This window comes from Rhea americana, unplaced genomic scaffold (assembly GCF_003343005.1).
Source record: "Rhea americana isolate MKP2758 unplaced genomic scaffold, rheAme1 scaffold_48, whole genome shotgun sequence".
In the NCBI taxonomy this organism is placed as follows: Eukaryota; Metazoa; Chordata; class Aves; order Rheiformes; family Rheidae; genus Rhea; species Rhea americana.
Genome location: NW_028186623.1, coordinates 1517843 through 1539436, shown reverse-complemented (window position 1 = coordinate 1539436; position 21594 = coordinate 1517843).

The window sequence follows — 21594 nt, the reverse complement described above, 5'->3', positions numbered from 1 at the left end:
ACTTTTTCTTTCTTTCTTGAAAAAAATTTTTTGCTTCTCAAAATATTCTCAAAACTTTATGCTTCGCTGATTTTGCTAATAACTCTGACCCAAGACTGAATTCATTTTAGAATGAAGGCGTCACCATGACCCTAAAAAATAATTGAGCAAAATCCCATCACCATCTAAAGGAACCAAAGATTTCCTTCCTGGAAACGGACCCATTTGTAAAAAAATTGAAGGTGAATGCAAGAAGTCATAATCTAGGAGATGATTACAGTTTCCTGCCTTATCTTGCTAGTGTCTTTTTCAGTGCCTAACCACTGATGCTTCATGCCCTGGAAAAGCCATGACATACTGGCATGATGGCCTCTCTCTGCACCTCCCCATGAGAGCAGAGAAGAGAAACCTCACCAGGACCCAGAGCATCTAAAACAGACTCCATGTTTCCAGAGGCTGGCACAGTCACTTGTGACCTTTCCAGCTTGTCCTTCTGCCACCACATCACCTTCCTGGCATTTAAAGATCTAAAGAGAAAAAGGACTAACTCAGAGGCTATATCTTTCCCATCCACTCAGCTGTAGATGACTTCAGAGATGAGGCAACTGGCAAATGGCATGGAAGTGGTGGATGAAGCCAGCTAGGTGGAGATAGCTGAGGTAGGGACAGCGAGGCAAAAAGTTAGCAGCTCGCTTTCATTCTTGGGACATCCACAGAGCAACGATCCCTCCTTCATTGAAAGATGAATGGGCAGCTGTACAGGTTATGAGGGAGGTTTTATTGCAGATCAATAAATCTGTGTCAGAGACCCCATCTGGAGGGAGTTTTAATTTAAAGAAAAGAGTGATGAATGCCGAAAGACAATACATCAAAAAGTTGTGAGCTCCTATCGGCATTAACCTTCTATCAACACAAACACGGGCTCTGAGGGATGTGGGGGGACAAGAGTTTGTGGGCCCCACAGGGCCTGTTGGGACCTGGGTGTCAGAGTCCTGCAGCAGGGAGCCTTAACAGGGATCAAGGGGACAAAGGAAATCCAGGATTTATTACTGTGGTGCTATCAGAAATCAGTGGGAGTCAGTAGGAGACAGTTCTCAGATACACATCGGAGAGAACGCTGGAAAAAAAAGTACCAGGGAGAGTTCACAGCCACAAACTTGAGATAGGACTGACAGCGAGAGGGGAAAATCACAGATTATCTCCAATCTCACTGCTCGAAACACAAGGAGTCACTCTGGAAAAAACTTCCCCCAAAAGCACTCCTTTTCATCATTGGCTTTCTTCATCTCTCCTCCTGCTACTTGGGGCCTGACTCCCAAACAGAAGTCAACGTTGTGACTCCCGTTGCAAGTGGCAATAGCACACCGCCGCTGACGGCCAGGTATGGACAACTTCGCTTTTCTCGTCAGAGGCGCTCGGGTCACCCCTCTTATCAAGAGCACGTGGTGCAAACTTGAAATTAAATCACAGGTCTACAGCAAATTTCACACGCCCGCACCAACCACTGCTTGCCACCTGCAACCCCGCCGGTTGAGCACTGTACCACGTCAAACGGGAAAGGGGAGAGGGAAGAAACGCCCCACAGAGACCAATACTTCCACAGAGCTGCTCTCCAGCAACGAAATGATGGTTGGGAAAAGGTTTGTAGCCACCTCCAGCCTCCCCCCCCCCCCCGGCTTACTTGGTAATTAGACAGAACGCTAATAAGATCTTTCTCAGTCACTACCACCTTGTGCCTTTACCTGGCTCACACGGGTTAAAACATAACTACGTTTACCAGAGCCTGAGAACATACACATTACCCACACTCAGAAAACTCACTTTAAGGGAAGATAAGGACCATTTTATTTGGATGACCACAGTTATTTTCTAGGTGATCAGTGATTTGGGGTGCTCTCAAGACAATTTACTGAGATCTGATTTTTCAGTGCTGGGAGCTTACTAGACAGCTATCTCCTCGACTGTGACTCAAGCTCTGCTTTTGTTTTGCCTCTTTATAAAATGAGAGCATTTTGAACACCAGTTGCTTTTAAATTTTGGAAATCTGCACTTTTTCTGAATTCCTGAGCTGCATTATAAATCTTATCTTCCATTAGAAAAACAAGCTTTTTAAGAATCCAATTTACTTTGCACTATATGTACCTCAGGTTAACTTTATTTTTCACTTTACCCAGCTTGAACTAAGCAATAATCATTCACAGTTTAATGACGATAATTTCAAACACTTTCAGATCAAGAATCTTAATATCCCTTCTGACCAGCAGAGAATTTCCTGTTCTACAACGAGATTACATTTAATAAGATTATACGCGTTTCTGGTTTTGCTGGTGGCAGTGGTGACAGGAACTTTGCCAAAACCAAGCTGACACACAGCTTTGCTACATTTCCAAATGTCTTTTGAATAGGTAAAATACTACGGGAATAACGTTCTACAAGAAACCGAGGCATGGAAAAGAGGGACACAAATTTGTCCACATTTATTTAGGCTCGCGTGAAGACAGACTGTAGCAAAGACGTAAATATTCCTTCCAATTTTTTTCCATCTTCTGAAATAAGACCCTCTTCTCGCATGCCTTTGGGGTTGAACAGCCCCCGGTGCAGACAGGTGAGGACATGGGCTCGGTTACAGCCTCCCCATGTTAGCAACGTTCCCAGAGGTGCCTGCCTCATTCAACCACAGAAAATTTCCAGGGTAAGAAGCACTTAGCACATGCCGTGGAATGCAAACTACTTTTTTTTTCTTTTTTTTCCACCCTAAGCATAAATATAATTAATTGAACAAGGTGATTTCCAAAGCAGGTCCTGCAAACGGCCAGTTTGCTGGAAAAATATAATCCTTTGTTACGTGCGGCTCTGGCACTGGACTCAAAAATGCCACTTTTTATGCTCAGCTCAATTTTTTTTATAGAAAACGCTGTCCTACTGTAAYGCCTGTGACAAATGCGTGTTAGCTCACAAGCCTGCGGGCTGTCAGAGCAAGGAAAAGGCTCGTCGGCTTTCCTTCTCTAGCCACGCTTTATAGAGCCGGGTATCCRCCACCACTTCACCCTGCAAAGGGGATACTGAGGCCAAGCGAGGCAATGCTGCTCCTGSATTTAAGTGGAAAGCATAAATTGTATCTCAGAGGGTCTCGCCAAGCCCCTGCGCGCTGCAAGGGTGTCGTCCCGGGGGCTGGYGGTGGCTGCGTTAGAAAAATCCGAGCAGCGTATTCAGGGCCACTTCTAACGAATTCGGCTTCCTTTCAAAAGACAAATGCCGTAACACGGAGGCATATTTCACGTAGGCTCTCGAGGGCTTTTTATGGGCTTTGAGCCACCAAAACGAGAGGAAGCACAGCAGGCGCTTCAGCAGCAAAAGGCAAGCTGACGAGTTGATGGAAAACACAGGCCGGCTCGGATGCGCCGTCAACGCTCTCGCAATTCAGGAGCTGACAGGAGAAGGAAACCCGACAGAGAGATGGAAAAGCAGTAAAATAAATAAATAAATAAAATARAAYAGTCCGATGGGGACGACCGGAAAGGGCTCCCTGCGTTAGCGCTGCGCTAAGCCGCCGGYGCCCGCGCTCCATCGCCCCGCGCTCGCCCGCCGCCTCGTCTGCGGAGTTTTACGCGTCTCTCTCCCTGACGCACGTTTGCTCCCACCAGGCTCCTCACCGCTAGCGGTGAGGTCGATGGAGGAGGCTCCCCGGGGTCTTCTCCTCCCTCCAGGGCGGGAGGGAAAGAGCCGCTTTCCTAATCGCACCCRACCCTCCGGCAGAAAAGCCGGAGGCCAGCTAGAGCCAATATTAGCGTATCAGCTTTTTGGGTCACCATTAAAAGGATCGTGTGAAAGGAGGTCAGATAAATATTTAACATGGTTATTAATATCTGCTCCTAATTTCATCCCTCCCCCTCCCCCCAGCTCCTCCTTTTAGCCTTCGTCTCTCCATTTTCCCCCACTGATCCCTTTTAAGCAGGTCAGCGCAGCCCCGGGGAYGGGGCACGGGGCGGGCTGCCAGCGTCCCCGGGGCCTGCAGAGTCCCCRGGAGCCCCGTGCCAACCTGCTTGCCCATTTGCCACGGACCCCGTGAAGGCAGCGTGTCAAAGCAGTTAAGATACGCCCGTGTTTCTTCTCCTCCCAAGCGCCGGCTCGAACGCGGTCCCCACCGAGCCGCGGCGCGCCGGCTCGGCAAGCTGCCTGCCTGCAGCGTTGCAAACGCGGCTGCCGGAGCAAAGGGGCAGCACCTTGCTCCAGCRCGTCTGCACGCCCTCTGCTTACACAGCCACAGAGAAATAAATCCAGTCGTGGCAAAAAGAGGAGCCCCACACTGATTTTTACCCTGTGCAGCGAGTACGCCAGGGTCTTTGGGGGAATTGCCGCCGTTGCCCTCCCCCCGCTCCCGCCGTCTCCCTCCTCAACCTGCCCCGTTGGCTGCAGGTGCAAACAGCTCCTCTGCTGTTCTGCGTCCCCAGAAACTCATTTAGCTCAGTGTTTCCACGCACAACCCTTTGGCTGGCAGGCTGCCTCTCAAAATCCAAGGCTCTGTCTCGGAGCGGTTGCAAGCCCTCCCAGAGCTGCATGCAACCTCGGGCGCCTGCACCAGCACATCCCAGCCGTGGGTCCAGGCACACTRGGCTCCCTGGAGCATTACAGCAAACAGCCATGAGATAGGTGATTTTTAAGAAGTGGAAACCTGGCCGCTGCTCTACTTAACCATCTCGGGCAGTGCGATTTGTGCCTGCCTCCAGTTTTGCATCAGGGAAGCGCAGCACGCGCTGCAAGTTGACCCACCAACACCCGCGGCGGGAACTCAAGTCCTAGAAAGTTAGAATTGCGGCTGCCTCGTCAGCTGCTGCAGCCCTTCAGCACATATCCACCACGGAGAGGACTTCATTGGGAGCCCACATCCCCCGGCCCCATGMCGCCTTCGTGGGCGACCGGTCCTCCAGCAGCTTCTCCAGCCCTCACTGCTCAGGTGGCTCCAGGCCTTATTTATTTTACTCTGTTCAAACCTGCTCAGAAGACAAAATTATTCATCTCCTCCTCAGTCTTTCTCCAGCACTTCTCGTGACAGTGTTAAATGTTTCGCAAACACYGCTGCATTTATCTTCGCAGCCCTCCCTTGGATGGAGGATTTTGATGTTTTCCCGGCTTTACAGTCGGGACCTGAGCCACGAGCCCCCGTCTGCTCAGCCRCCCCAAGTAACCTTTGCGGCAGGACAGGGGAAGGGGAAAAAAGGGCACCAAACCCAATCAAACACCCAGAGGAGTCAGACACGGATAAAACAAACAGTTCAGACCAGGCACACCCGCAACGCGGGGCGGCATGTTTACACACTTGCATCCAGGCATCTAAATGAGGAAGCTGCTCTCTCTGGGCAACCTGGCTTCTCCGCGAGGACGTTCAAGGAGACCCTCCGACAGGACCTCCCTTGGCTGCTGCGACCTGACCTGGCCGTACCAGGCAAGAGAGGAGGACGGTACCCAACAGCCCCGCAGCTCCTGCCAGCTTCTGCAGCCCTTAGGTCTTATTAGCATCCTTTTCTCCCTCTCTGCCTTCCTTTTCTCTTCCCTCTTTTTTTCTTTTCTCTAGTTTCTAGGAGGTCTGCAGCTGAGCAGGAGTTGCCATGATAACAACACATCCCCTCGGCAGCTCGGGCGGCGAAGGCGCCCACATACCATGCCATCCTCCGCCCCCTCTCCAAAAATAAATAAATAAACAAACAAAAAGATAGATACTTAGTGTCACTTGAGAGTATAGCAGCATCAAAATTACCACAATTTCCTGTAACTGGAATCAAATGCCCAACTTCCCCAGCTCGCAGCAGGCACTGCCATTAATTCAAACACTTGCGCGAGAGCCGGGATGCCRTTAAAGGGGCCAATTTCAAGTCCATTTCCCTGATAAACAGACAGCAGCCAGCTCCTAAATTGGGGCTTGATAGATTTGATTAGAGCAGAGTTTTCACAGGTTGTGATTTTCACCAGGAAAAGCTGCCGCTGCCGCGATGGCAGGCGAAAGCCGCCCGCGACGGCGCGCCACGATGCCGCGCGCTTGCCCGTCCCGCGAGCCGGGGACGGCGCCGTGCCGCACGGGGAGCCGCCGCGAGGACAAAACGTTATTTGCTTTCTCCACCTCGCACGCGCCGGGCGAGTCGGAGCGAGGCTTCGGGGAGCCGCGCGTCACGCCTGCCCCTCGCCRCGGCCTTCGGCGCTGCCTCGCTGCGAAGCGGCAACAGCGACTATCCCGGTGCGGAGGAGCCAGGCAGCACCAGCATCGAGCCCCTACCAGGCCTTCCAGGCAGTGGCATCAAGACTGGCGCAAACGCGACACAGAAACGTCAGAAACACCTGGAAACACCTTTTCCCTCTGCCGTCGCACGCGCTGGGACGCACGCGGGTTACGGCTGCAAATCCCAGGCGCTTCCCGAGCCCCCGCAAGCAGGCGTCCTCCAGGCGAAGGACTCCGGGTTTGAAGTCAGGTAGGGCCAACTTAAAAAACGCCTTCCTGAGTTGGGGACAAGTGCTGCAGTGGCATTTACAAGTGCACTCAGTTGCCTTAGTAACTACGAATCATTGCACGGGGTTGCAGGCTCTCTCCAAAGTCCAGGSAACCGGATAACTCGGTAGGCTTCGTATCCGGTTACCTCGGCGAAAAGCGGCCAGCTTTTAAGCGTTAATGGCAAAGGGATGCGATTCAGTCCTGCACGGGAAGCCAAACTCCGGCCCCTCTCTCATTCCACGGAGACTTCCTATCACCAGCTAAGAGTTAGGCTTCAGTTTACATCTAAGTAGCAGAGAGCAATTTGCAAATGAAGTTATCGTCGTTCCGCAGATGAGAAAATGAAGGCACCGAGAGGTGACGTGACTGCCCCAAGGTCACATAAAAGGCCATTAACAAAGCTGTGACAGGTTTCCCCGTCGTCGTCCCCTTACCACTAGGTTAACGTTACTTAAGCTTTCAAAATAGCTAAGARCTTTTTGTGGGGGGTGAAGGGTGGCAAATGTGTTTCTTGCTATTGTATTGGCAGCCAGGACACAGGAGAGAGAAACAAAGCACTTTGCAGGCACGTGTCAGCCTCCGCAGACAGGCTCCCAAGTGCCAGCGCCTAATGAAAACATTTGCAATTATGATGATAATATTATGATTTTAAAAGGAATTAGATTCTGCTGACCTAAATCTTAACTGCACAGCAATTTGGGGCTCAGTGGATTTCTTAAAATAAAATTGGCCCAGCGCAGGAGACGGCGCAGCGCTGCAAGGACCTGCTGCTCGAGGTGGCACGCACCTTCCTCTGCACGTTTAGGGAGCGCTCATCCCCTGCGTCTGCGCGGGAAGTATCAGGAACATGAGGCTGTTGCACATAGGTGCACCCAGGAGCGTGGGGCTGCTGGCTGCACGTCGCTGGGAGGTGTAAAACGCTGCCTGCTTCCGCCTGCGCATTGATATAAATGAGCCCAAGACCCGCAGGCGCTTGCTGCAGTCAAGTACCTGGCTGCTCGCGGCCAGCACCTCTATTCATCAACAGGTACGGAGCGGTGCCCGCTCCCGACACTTCCCTCCCAGGCTGGATAACTTGGAGGTGATCGAAAAGCAGATCAGTCTCCATGGTTGAGGAGGTTCATTATAGTAATGCAATCACACCACAGGCACGTCGCAGCGAGGGTCTGAAGTGAAGCCTCTTCCCTTCCCTTTGGGCATTAAAGACGAACATATTTAATCCCTCCTGTGCTATTCACAGCGCGCTGCGAGGGCTGGAAGATTCATGTTTGGTTTCTTACAGCACTGCTCTTCCTGCTAATGATGCCCTTCGAGCTAATATATGCCGGATGGGATTCACATTAGTCAAAAGGGGCACCATAAAACGGCGTAGGCGAGAGACGAGAGTCTGCAGGCAATAAAGCACACGGGGAAAGCATTGCTGCCCCGGATGCGGGCCCCGGTGCCCCGAAGAGCCAAACCGCCCTGCCAGCAACCCTCCGTCGGTTGTGCAACGGGAGTTTCATGCCCCCYGCTCAGCAAGGACGTTGCTCCAGATCTCTGAGGCTATAGTAGCAACCAGATGCCTGGTATGGCTSGAAAGGCTTCCCAGCCCATGCCCAAGTGTCACAGAGCGTGGCACATGGGCTGGGGACGGGGGTCGCATAGAGGTCCTCCTCTGCCTCCCTTCCCTGCAAGCAAAATCAGAGGGTGAAAGAAATGCATTGACTTCCTCCTTCCAAATATACAACACAAGCCAAAATCGAAACAAGGAACAAAGCAGAAACAGGAACAGGAAAGGAAACAGGAACAAGAGAGCCCCCTAAAAGAAAGCCCCCAAAACACCAAGTTGGATGCTGAAGGTAGAGCTCTGCCGCTAGGCTCTGCTCCCTGCCACCATGGGACTGCCTACCGCAAACTGGGGCAYGCTGGGAGAGTCCAGAAAATCTCAAAAGTAAGCGATCCCCTTTCTCTGGACACACAGAAAGGCATCCGGAATAGAAACCGCACACCTAAAAAAGCAAAGGAGGCCTCAGTTCAGCAAAGCCCTGAACTCAAGCGGGCTGTCTGCAGCCTGCCATTGTGCCGATGGCTCCAACACACATGAAAGCCAGGGGAAACAAATGGACTCCCCCAAAAAAAGATAAAAAAGAAAAAAAAGGAATCCAGAGCAACCTCATTTCTTTCAATTTTTCAGATCAGGTGCCTCATTTCTTTCAAAGTTTTAAATGGCATCATATCAAAATACCCCATAAAGAATGAATCTGAGTGCGTTTTGTAAATTATAGATCAGCCAGGAGTGATCCTTCACTAAACAGACTGGTGCCAAGTTACAATTCCAGCCGTATTTCAATGGAGCATGCTGGGCAGCAGGTTGCAGCAGTCGTAACAGCATGTTCTCTTTTTACTCTTATTATTCTGATGCAGAAATAATAACAGCACCACTTGTAAAGAAGGTCGTGTGCTATACCAGGCTGGTGCGTGGGGAAAGAGAAGGTGGGTAGTGGGGACAGAAAGGAGCAAGGATAGGGCTAGATGCCCTAACTGAAGCTACATTTGGTCCAAAATTGGGCAAAACTCACTCCTGTTGCCATCCCTCTGGAGTTCCTCTCAGAATAATTTGAAATACTGCTGTAACATCAAGCTCTTCTGCAAAGTCACTACCTAGGAGCAAAACTACTGCTCTAGACMGTGTGTCCAGAGCAGTAGTTTTGCTCTAGACACATGCATACACCAAAGGTTCTTGCATGCACATGGCAGAAGGATAAATTTGGCCAAAGGGGGCAAGAAGCCCCTTTCATTTCACTGCTCTGTGTGGGAACTGGAGGAGGACACGCTGCAGCGCTTAGGATAACAGGTCCCTCATACCAAAAGGAGCCTGGAGAAAGCTCTATGTGGTTATTCTGCAAATTTCCAGGGAGCTTGTATTTCTCCTCCTCTGTTTGGCAATTCCTCTCCAACACCAGTAGCAAGATTGGCCAATTATCATAATTGGGTCACCCCTAAAGATTGTGATAGACACTCAGGGCAACCTACCAGAGAGAATCTGACTTATGGCTCATTATTAGCTTTAGCTTGACAGGTTATTTCAGTAACAGGCAGAAAAGCCATCAGAGTAAAGGCACTGGGGAAAACTCAGGGGCCGTGCAGCCGGCRAGGCTAGAGCATTTGCTCAGCCGCCAATGAAGCCCACAATGTCACCTATGGGCAGCTGCCCCTGTGGGCTTTCAGCATGGGCTGTGGTTAGGAGGACACAGCTGGTRGGACCTGTTCAGTGGTGTCCTTGCTGGTAGATGGACTGCAAATCCATGCACGATCCCTGCTCTCTGCTGGATGTCGCACCTACGCTTTGGTTCAGCTTGGAAAAGTGGTGGCCCAAAGATCGCAGGATCCCAAACACTGTGACACTCGGGCTCGTCCAAAGTCAGGCCACACGTTATTTTTTGGGACTCTACTTAAAGCAGAGGTTGGCTGCTGGGTTCAAATGCCCTCGGAGAGCTTGAAGAGACTGCCTGTTGGATCCTCGTGTTTGCCCATCTCTAGCCTTAAATTCTCTTGAATCAGAAAGGTCGAGTATCAAGTGCTTATCTCCAACACACGCATTGCACGGTGAGAGCATGCTAGCTTCAGTAACCAACAGCTCCTAAGGGAGGGACACGTCTGACAACCACCAAGCCGCCTTCATTCCTCAGCTCCAGCTACCGAGTTCTCCATTTGCAACCAAGTCCAGCAGAGAAAACCTGCAGCAGCAAGACCGATGTTCACATTCAGCCCTCCGGATTCCCTGTCCAGAAGGACACGCTCACCTGCTTCCTTTAGGCCAGCCGGTCTGCACAGCAAGTGTCCCTTGGGAAGGCTGCTACCTGAGGGCTGCTGGATCACTGCCCTCCTTGCCGTCCGTTTCTGGGATGATCTGAGGGTGCCGTTATTAGCACACAAAAAGCTRCTCCAAAAACTCCCTATGACGGATGCAAGACACCGAGTGACTCATCAAAACCAATACCTGCTTCCGGTCCCGGTGACAAAATGCACCTTGGCCCGGGGACCTGCTGTGTCCCCACCTCCCTGGTACCAGGAGCCAGCTGATCCTCCCGGGAAAYGAAAAGGTCTTTCCAGTTCCAGGTTGGGGTTTGCAAAGAGATGAAAGGAGGTAAACGCTGAATTCCTTCTGAACTTCTACGGGATGCGAGCGCACGTTTCCCTTCGACTCCTACCGAAAGCCAAGCCTTGAGTCACGATTTTGCCCTCGCGTAGCACAACATTTATTGTGCCACCAGTGATCAAAGGAGCAATTTTCTTCATGCCACCCCTTYGTAAAGGGAACCCAGCTCCCTTCCCCTTCCCCTGTACTAGCACTTAGCAAACGTGTCTTTATCAAAGGCGCGTGCAGGCAGGCAGCTCCGCCGAGAAACATCTCTCCCCCTCCCCGAGCCACTAAGGGAGTGTGGAATCAGGACGGAACAGATGTTTTAAGGACTTCATAAATCCGAGAAGATAAAAAACCACCCACCCAGCACTTTATAACAAAACCCCATGCTGACGAACCGGCGTATCAGAAATAAATACAGCCACCCACAGAAACCTTCTAATAAATCTCTTCCGCATTATATTATATAGATATATACGTGTGCACACATACATATATATAACTATAGGAATCCTCATGATTTTAAAAACGCTGAACTTGGACCAAAGTGGCTTTAAAATCTCACTGCATCTCTCCCGACTTGCTGGGCTTACTTTGCTCCCATTAATCTGACCAGCTCCCCCACCTCTCGCATCTCCCCCTGTCCCCTCCCTCGCACGGCCACTGTCATTTCCCAGCTCCCCACCACCGCTATCATCTCCCCCAGTAACTCCTCACCAAATTCCAATGAGTTTTTCTAATTAGACTAATTAATTTTCTGCCCAAGTTAATAAGACTGTCTGCGGTTCAGAAATAATYGGACTTCCCAAACACCAATATCCCCTCCCTTCGCCTCTCTCCCTCCGCAGCGAGCTGTGATAGGGCTCCTTAATAATTCAAAATCGGCTTCTGTTTTTCAGACGATGGCTTTGCATTTCCAGAGTTATTTAGCTTTTTCATTAACACTTTGACACTACTTTTCCCCTGCCTGAGGAGAAGCCAGGAGAGGAGGGCATGGAAAGGGACCACGCGATGCTTGCGGCCGGGGGACCCCTTCCAAGAGGCAGTAAATCCCACCATGTTACCCCCCCACCAGTGTCTGGCTAGATTCATTTTCCCCACATTGGCCTTTGCTCCTTCCCTTTCCAGAGCATCTTAGAGTTGGGAGTGGTTCTGGTGMCTGGTGGAAAGGACAACACGGTTTGTCCACAGGTTTTGGTTGCCCAGACCCGGTGGCATCCCACAGCCGGGAGCCTGAGGAGCTGAGCCCAGGGCAAAGTTTAGAGCTCGGACAGGGCGAGTGCTTTGGATTTAGCAGCCGAATCTGAACRCTAAAGCAGGTCGTGGAGAAAGTAGAGCTGTGACATCAAAGAGAAAGAAAAAACGTCCGTTTTAAAAGCATTAATGGAGCAGGTATTCAACAACCTTCCTCCTGAAAACATCCAAACACTTAGACTTCATAAAAGCAAATTGCTTAGTTACAGGCAAGCCCAAGGTTTCATCAAAAGGGGCTGCAAGATTTCGAGGCTGGAGAACGAGGCCATCCAAAGAGGCGCAGTCGCATCGGCCGTGACTCAGGGCCGGCACAGAGGCGAGCAAAAGCTGCCCCGGGGAGCCGGCACCGCCGGGCTCGGCGGGCAGAACGGGCTGCGAATTTGCCACTTTGGGCAAAATTCTGGCTGGCGCTGCGCAGAAGGTCAGACTAGATTAGAGCAACGACTTCCCTGGCCTTAATACTCTGCATCAGGCTCCTCGCCTCGCGCTGCCGCTTGCTAATCAAATAAAAGAAAGAAGATAAAATGCCAGCCGCAAACGAGAGATTTGCAGCTGGGGGATCTAATTCCAGGAGGCTGCGGGCCGTAAAAAGAAGGGATCCATTAGCATCCACTTACCTGCCATGATGAAGTGACCGCGATAAAGTGCACAGGATTAAATAAATTTAAGTGAATCCCCTGACAGCATTTTTATGGGATTGAAAGAGGTTTTATCCACTCGCAACCTCTATCCTCGGAGGAAACTGATTCAATAAAAACTAAACCCACTTCATCTAGCAGGAAGGGAAAGAAAAAAATACACAAAAACTCAGCAGCRTTTACAGAGTCACTAAAGCGGTCAGGAAAAAATTAAATATCGGGCAAGTCCCTGAATGGGAAAAGTCAGCGTAAGTTTGCTGCTGTAACCGAGCCCTGTTAATGCCACCCCAAACTTTTAATGTCCCTTGCTGCGGTGCACGGCTGCGGTTAGTCCCTGCAGCCCGGCTCCTCGGAGCGCATTTTCCAGCTACTGCTCCGGCTCCTGAGGTTCCCTCCGCTGTGCAAATGGCCTGGATAGCCAAAACGCCCTGCAACGTCCTCTCCCCCCAGCCAGGACTGAAATAATCCGGGCCCTCGCCCCCCCTCCCCGCCGGCTGCCGACTCGGGCGGGCATCGGTCCCCTCCCCGTCCTGCGGCTTTGCGCTCAGCTCAGCAAAGGGCGGCAGCGCCGCTGCTGCCTGCAGATAAGACGTTAGCGCTCCCCGAGGAGCGCGACGCCGCTTCCCATCCCGCGGCCGCCGTCTGCCGCCGCTCCCGGAGCGCGGCCGGAATGCCGAGCAGCCCGAGCGGCGCCGCGCGCGCGKCCGGACCCGCTCCCCAACCCGCGGCGGAGCGCTCGGGGGCGGCAAAAAAAATAATAAATAAATAAGGGGGGGCCCCCAGACCTTCAGGAATTGGCCGCGGGCTGCAAAAAGCTCCGAAGGGGAGCGGACTGGGCGGCAAGGCAGCACCGTGGCGGCGGCGGTCCAGCCCCCGAACGGCAAACGCTATCGATTCGGATCAGAGGAAGGGGGATAAAAATTAGAAGCTCCCCGGAACAAAGYCGTTTTCCTCTGATGTACGTTCACGGAGGAGAAAAGCCACTTTAATTACTGATCAAAAATAAATGACTTGCATTTGCTCAGACTTTTTTTTTTTTTTTTCAAAATTACTTTKTAGAATTACTTAAACTTATTAATATATTTATAAGGAAAGAAAACACCCATAAACGCTTGGAATACTGAGCCTATGAATTAATTAACATCAAATTACTAGTGGTTACTACTGCTTGATACTAAACATTACTGCCCCATTATGTGGAGAACGGACAAAATCTCTCGCAGCTGTTAATTATTTCAATTATTAATTTTACTTAATAATTCATATCCCTTTCCCGACCCCCTGGAGTATACCGTGGTATCTACATTTCTTCCTCTCCTTTCCCATTTCTCCATAACTCTACCTTCAGCAAGACAATCCATCACTCTGCAAGGTTACTGGCTTCAAGAGAGGATTTTTTTTCCTTTTCTTTTCTTTTATTTTTTATAATCTGCAGTCATTCCCTCAGAGAAATACCCCCAGTAAATACCTGCTCCAGAGAAACGATAATAAATCCTTAAAGGTGAACTTAAGTGCTTTTTCCCTCACATGCTCTCTCTTTTTTCTTTTTCTTTTTTAAAAAAAAGGTAATATAATGTATTAAAAAAAAAACACCCTCCAAGAGCCCAAATCCTTAATAGAACATACATGGAGAGCGAATTACAAATAAATCCACTTTAAAATGAAGTGGAAAGGATTTTTTTCTTTTTTTCCCAGCACCTTTTAGAAGCGGATGAAGTCGCCGGTGGCGGGTTGGCGCGAGCGGCTCCGTTCCTGCGCTCCGCCAACCCCAAAGCCCTTTGCGGGGCCGCGGGCATTTTTCATTTGGTGCATAAAGCCCTTAAAACATGATGCATAAAGCCCTAAAAACAAGAGGGAGAAGCTCCCCGCGTGCCGTCCCGAACGGCAAAGCCGCACGCCTCGCGGGCGACCAAAGGAGAAACGCCAGTGGGCAAGCGCCCGTTCCCCCGCGGGCGCACGCTCGCGCGCTCCTGGGCTCGCCGGGAAATTAATTTCCAGATCAAAAGGAAGCCGCTAATGACAGAAACTAAACGGGGTCGGCGGAGGACGGAGAAAAGGATGAAAAACCCGGCAGCCCCAGGCCACTTCTTGCCATGGAGAGGATTAATATTCCTGATTTTTTTATTATTATTATTATTACTTTTTTTTGCAGGTGAGAGAAGGAACTTGCAGTTCGAGCGCGGGGCACAGCCCAAATCCGACTGCAGAAAACGCTTCCGAGCGCGACGCACAGGCGCGCGCACAGTGAAAGCTCTGATCTGCTAATCTCCTCCCTTGATCCGGAGGGTAGAACTAAAATGATGTTTGATGCTCTTTGCTGATCTCTGGAGGGCAAATCAAAAACAAATAMGGGGAAAAGCAGTCAGAAAAATACAACACAGTTTACACTGCATAAAAATAGRCATACGACAAAATAAATGTTATTATTGCTGGTTTGGTTTTTTTTTTCCCCCTGTGAGGAAGGGAAGACAGAACGTATTCGCTGGCCTCCAGAAACAGGATTTTTTCTGCCTGTTTGATCTCTTAAATGCTGAGAATAAGGAGACGTGATCATCTGATGGGTGGCCTGGCTTTCGCAAACTCTCAGACRGGCAAACAACTGGGCAGAGCCTTACTGCAACGGCTGCAGTATATAATATTGTGCTGTGTAGCACAAAGAATATTCTGCTTTTCCATACTGTCACTTTCCTGGGGGTCTCTCCAAGCACCCCATAAAAACAGACTGAACGTCGCTAATACCTCTGTGCGGCGGCACCTGAAAAAAAAATAGTCTCCTTTTGAATGCCTGGGGAAACTGAAGCACAAAAARGGGAAATAATTTGCCCACGCTATCTCACTGATGTGACTATGAAAGGAATCCAAGGCCACTTTTCCCTTCCAGCTGCCAAAGGCAGCTCCCTCCCAGTGCCACCCGAGCGGCTCCCTGCAATGTCCTGTTTTTATCATTCAAAAAAAAAAAGGAAAAAGAAAAGAAAAGGGGAAAGATTGGTTCTTCAGGAGCTACCAGCCTATTCTCAGATTACAAGGCAGCTCTAAAGCGGAGGGCAAAAGCGCAGCATCCCCGGAGGCTGTGCGTGTGCATGCCCCTACAGCTGCTAGCAAACAGCGGGAATCCGCTGGAGAGCAAACTGTCCCGCTTGGGCACGAACCCACAAGAACCAGTGCTTTCCTCTAGTTGAGCAAACTTTTTTTTTCTCTTTCAGGGGGATTTGGCTACGTCTTGCAGAGACGTACAGCCGCAGCACAGCCTAGACGCAGAGCACTACCGCCAGGCGGTTCGCGACCCCTCTCCTGCAGCCCTCCACGGTCCGTATGGGTCCGTGGTGACCCGGATGAGCTATCCAGGTCTTCACGTCCCCCAGCCAGAGCCCCTTGCAGCTGGCGGTTGATGCAATGAACTAAATCCTGAGGCATTCTCCAAATTAAATCCCGTGACTTTGCATTTTCCCGACTAGCAGGAGTGCAACGGAGGTAACCCTAAAACAAAGGTAATCCCAGACGTTTTCCCTGCTCCGGCCGTGCTAGTAGTTCAAGGCCAGCCCTGAACATGCTCCTCAACAGAGCACGGACTCAAGCTTTTGGGCCCGACCACATGCCCAGCGCCTAAAGCACAAAAACCCTCATCTGAAAACAGCCTTTTCAGAGCTCCCAGCAAGCAAACAGCAAACACATAGCACGCGCCAGCACGGCTGCCCCAGAGGCACTTTCCTTTAAGGAAAGCATTGGGTTTTGCTGCGTTCCCCCCCCCCTTTTTTTCTCTTAGGCCTGAACGATTTAATGAGCGTCCTTTTGACCTAGGAAACTTAGTTTTAATTGTCATCGCTCCATCCAGAGAACAATGTGTCCTGGGGGCATCTTTGAGCACAATGTACACTTTCATCATCAAAACAAATGCTAGAAATACCCATCTGCCGCGTTATCAGAGCGCGCTGGCTCACTGAGCCGGACGCCGCTCAGGGGGCACGGGAGGCTTTTACTCCTCTCAAAGTCGCGAGGGCTCCCTCTAAGCTCTTTAGCATTAGAGGCTCCCGCCGAGAYGCGCATTAGAAGCTCCGTTCCTTTTTTTCCCTAGTCTGCAACGATGGGAAATGGAGCTTCCTTAGGAGACCGCTGCTCCTACGGGGAGGAAATAAGGGCAGAGCCGCCCTTTACGCCTTTCGTCCGCGCACCTCCGCGCCGGCTACGTTCGACTGCACCGGTCACCCAGACCTCTCCCACTCCCCYCCGGACCCTTCCGCGCCGCCACGCTCGGCTTCACGGGCTTTGACTCCTTTAAGTCCCTTCCCCAAACCCACTTCGCCAAGCAGGTTTATAAGCTACAGCCTCCTCTCTCTCGCAGACTCGAATAATTTGGAATAAGTTATAATAATAGTAAACATAGTAAAAACAACAACAAATCAAACATGCTTTGTTACTCCCTAGGCACACGCATTTGTCTTCCAAGCGACAAAGTAATCACATTTTTGGTTTTAATTTATTGCATGCATTACAGCCGGTGCCTAGGGGCATTATCACAAGTCATAGCCCCACTGCGCAACGGCAGGAACTCAGACTCTAAATTCTCCCCTCCTTTAGCTTCTCCACCTGCCAGCTACTCCAGYGACATCCCCTGCCCCGTTTCACTGGCAGCAGCGCGGGGGAAAGGGCAGCGGGGCCGAGCCGCAGCCTGCCGGCCCCGCACCTCGAGGACAGCCAGCGCCGCCGGGAGGCCTCGGTGATGGGCGGAGGACCGGCCGGCGGAGGGAGACGAGCAGCGACGGCAGCAGGATTTCGGGGGGTGCCTCTGCAYCTCAGCTGGCTGCGGCAGGACGCGGATGGGCAGCGCGAGGCTGCCGGCGCGGTACGGCTGCATCTGCCGGCGGACCCGGCAGGCGTCCAAGCCTCCGCGCAGCCGCCGCGAGCTCACGGGAGACATCTCCCAGCTCTGGGCACCTGCGAAAAGGAGAAGAGGACTCTCTCTCCTCTCTCGGCCACAGCCTCGCAGATGCTGCCGGTATTTTTTTTTGCACAGCGGTTGGTGGCTTGTGCTTAAGCCAGCGAATAAGCAGCGCAGCCTCTTCAGACCTTGCACTCCTGCAGGAGCCACAAAGCTCCTTTGTATAAAACCAGCACCGGCGTCCTCAGCGCGTGTGCCCAAATGAGCTCGTCAGCACGCCGGCGCCCTCGGCGCACGGGGGACAGCTGCTCGTCTCCACCTCGCCAGGCCACTGTAAGCAACRAGCTTTTGCTGTGCAGGAGGGGAGGGTGGAGAAGGCGACAGGGGCTGYGCTTTGCTCCCCAGGACAGCGCCGAGAGCAGTCTCCGCCGCGCAGCAGCCGAACGGCGTTTCTCGCCARGGCGCCCCAGCCTGCGTCTGCATCTCGGGAGCAGACGCGTCTCTCTGCCGTCTCCAGCTGATAAAGCGTCAAATGAGACGGAACAGAAAGCGAGACCCATCTAGGGAAGCTGGCTCCRCCAGGCCRACMGGCACGAGGAGGAGGAGGAGGAGGAGGAAGGCCAGCCGGCTGGGGCGGCGCGGGGACCTGCTGCTGGTGGCGCCCGYSCTCGGCACGCCGCTGCCGTGCCAGGGATTTTGGGCTGCATCGCTCCACCACGAGCCACTCCTCCCGCTCTGCCCCGGGCCGGCGAGACTCAGAAATTGCCGTCGCTGCCGTTGCCAGCTTGGGCAGTGGTGACAGCATTCGCAATCCTGAATGCAAATAACGATGATCATTAATTACTGTCCTTATTCATTAGCACGAGAGARGGTCCCTGGGCAGGCTGGAGGGGACAGCAGCACAGGGGTGCTCAGATCCGGCACCTGSGAGGAGGCGAGGGCCGGGCTCGGGCTGCTCTGAAGGGTTCGGAGCAGGGGTTGGGTTTCAGCGCTGCGAAAAGGAAGCACACGCACCAGATTTCTCATCCAAAGGGGTAAGTGGGGGCTGCAAGCCCCTCCAAAACGGGAGCAGTGCCAATGAGGATGACACACACGGCTCCCAGCCTTGCCCGCGTGTCACCTGGGCAAGACGCTCAYCTGCAGCAGAAGAACGAAATTCCCAGCCTGGCCCCGATGCGTCCCACTTCCCTCCACCCAAACAGASCATCAACCACCTCGGAAAAGCAGAAAGTGATGTCTGAGGCTGAGATTTCTCAAAGGACTTCATGGAAAGACATTATATTGCATATTATACATATATGCCCCAAATACGGTTTTCATTCCCAGTTCTAATGCAGGAAAAAAAAAAAAGGAAAGAAAGGTCTCCAGCACAAAAAAGTGATGCAAGAAGTCCTTCCGGCCCCCGAGGACGGTGCTGCCAGGACAGGTTGTGCAGCTCTCTCCACGGGAGTCATCTCTCCCAGCACCAAAACGAAACACAATCCTCGCACTCCTCAAAAAATGCCCTTGTAGGGAAAGCCAAACATATATAGCCATGAGGTTCTTTTTTTTGTGATACCCGTTAACAGGATCAGCAAAACAGGGTCAGCATGTAAAATACAGTTGCTTTGGAGATCACAAAAAATACTTTAATCTGCAGTGGCTTTTCACCTCGGGGGCCTGTGAACTGGTACGCTGTATCTACTTATTTAGCTGATCCTGTTTAAAAGGTATCACAATAAAGGGGAAGGAAAAGAAAAAAAAAAAAAAAAACTCTTCATCATGTGAACCGAGCCAGAGAAAACTTCCCCTCTAGCAAGACTCTGGCAAAAATCCCAGTCCCATTCCACCGGTGGTTTGAAATACCAACAACAGGATCTGCTGGGCCTAAAACCGYGTTTCGCAGCCCTGAGCTCAACCCGCTCTCCGGGACGGCCCCCGGATGGACGCCGGGGGCTGCGGGACGAGCCGCGGCAGCGAGCCGCTCCTCGCTGCGGCTCCCAGCCCCGCAGGAGGCCCCGAGATGCTCCTGGAGCTCGTCAGGGCKTCCCCGACGGAGCCCGTTTCTGCCGGATCGCGGCCCTGCTGCTGCTGCTGGAGGAGCAGCTAGGAGAGAAGGAGAAGCGCAGAGCAACCAGGCTGCAGAGCCGCCTTCGCTGGCGGGCACCGCAGGCTCCTTGGGAGCGATGGAGCTTGTACCAGACCCCGACACAAAGCAAGTCCTGCGTGCTCCCCCCCTCCCTCCTCTCTACTGCGGTGCCTAAGAGCAGCGGCGAGGAGGACGTTACCACATAGCAACACCACGAACGATCGAGAGCGCTGAAAAGCCAGGGTAGCTCTGGCCAAAGCAGCTTTTGCTCTCCTGGAGTGAGGAAGGAGACAAGCCACCTCTGATAGAGACATCACGAGTCAACTATGCATGAGAGAGAGATAGAGGGAAGAGCTGCCTTCAAAGGCTGTTAAAAACAGGAGTGAGAGAAGGCTAYAAACAGAGGCGAGATGAAGATTCAACTTCTGGCTGCCTGGAGACCGTTACCTACCTAGGGTGGGCAGCGAGAGGGGAAAAACCCACTCTCAGGGCTTGCTGCCTACCCAGAGCCTGCCACTGCCCAACTCCTGCCAACCTGTTGCTACTGACTTTCTGTTCGGGTCTGCTCTTTGGTCCAATTTGTATGTCAAAGCCAAAAAAGCAAACAGAGATAGGCGAGGCAGAGGCTGCGCAGGAGGAACAGCAAGGTCCCGGTGTCCACGTGGCAGCTGCCCGCCGGAGAGGCTGCAGGCTATGAGGGAGGGAAGAAAAGAGCAGATCTGGGGGCGAAGGAGAGAAAAAATAAGGCAGTAGAACTAACGGCGCAGGCTGGGCAAATCTCTATGGGAAATAGGTTCCCTTTTTGTGCGAAGAGGTGGGATCTGCAGGATGGACCAACCGTCCACCTCGCCACCACCCTCTTCACTGGTTTCGGGCCACYGGCTTGCCCAGCGTCATCCAACATCCTGCAGCAGAGCCACAAACTGCCGCTGGCTCTCCTCCATACAGCGCTATTCCTCCTGGGAGAGGGCWCCGCGCCACGTCCAGCCCGTAAAAGCATCGCTAACGTGCCCGGGCCGGGCCCTTCCCGGCGCTCGCTCCCCGCGCCCGGCGGGAGGCCGCTTCGCCTCTCCCGCCGCCGGGCGGTTTCAGCACAGGAGCGCTCGTCCCGGCGCTCCGGGCCAATTCGGCTCTGATTGCTTCCACCAGATCAAAAAGGAAATTGAAAAGATTGCGGCGCACACACGCGCGCCACGCCGCGCAGAAGTGGGAAAAGGCAATGATTGGTGCCTCCAGCCGTGACCTTCATTTTCCATTAATGGACCTGGGTGAGTGTCGGTTGTGTTTGAAGCTGCATAAAATGAACCGAAAATAAGAGGGATAAACAGTAGCAGTTAAGGCCCCCTTTTTTCTGTTTTTTATTTTTTCCTAGAGGAATTCTGAACCAATTTCAGCAAAGTTACTGACACRCGGCGAGCTGCTTCCAGGCACCGACAGGGAGCTGGGAACCAACTTGCAGCCTCAGGCTGCCGGKGCTGCAAGCACGGGGCGACGGCGRAGGAGGACRGCCACGCCGGGGAGCCTCGCAGCCCCCGGACGCCAGCCCCCGCCCAAGTCCCAGCTGGGCAGAGCCATCGCATTCAGAGATGAGCGTGTCTGAGCTTGCACGTGGGTACGCAGAGGCCTYCCAGGAGATGAGATAGGGCACGGTGGCATGGCCAGAGAGATGCGCCAAGCTTACGCGCCCCGAGCACTTTGCSATCGGCCCCGAAGAGGGCTCTGGCYGCCCCAAACAGGCCATTTTGCCCCACTGCTCCTACGGTTTGTTGGCCATCCCCATTTGGTAAAGCTTAAAAGACGGTGCTTGCATGCCGCTTACAACCTGCACACCATGTCCACGAGCCCCGCAGCCGGGGAGGCCAGCGTTACCAAACCAAATAGGGTTTTCTACACGCACCAGTTGCAGGAAGGGTCTTTAAGGCTTTTTATTCCCTTGGGCAATGCTGGCACACAGGCCTGAGTAATCCGACCAGCGAGATGCAGGCGGCAGTGGAAAGCACGCAGGAATTTGGGGATTGGGCTGGGTTCAGGTAAGCAATTTTAAGATTCCAGTGCATGCTGTGTTAGCCTGCTAACTCTTTAAAACTTTAAATCCAGCCTCATCTCCCAGCTAGGCCTTTAATTTAAATTTAACTGGATAGCTATTCTATGTTTAATAAATAGCTATTGATT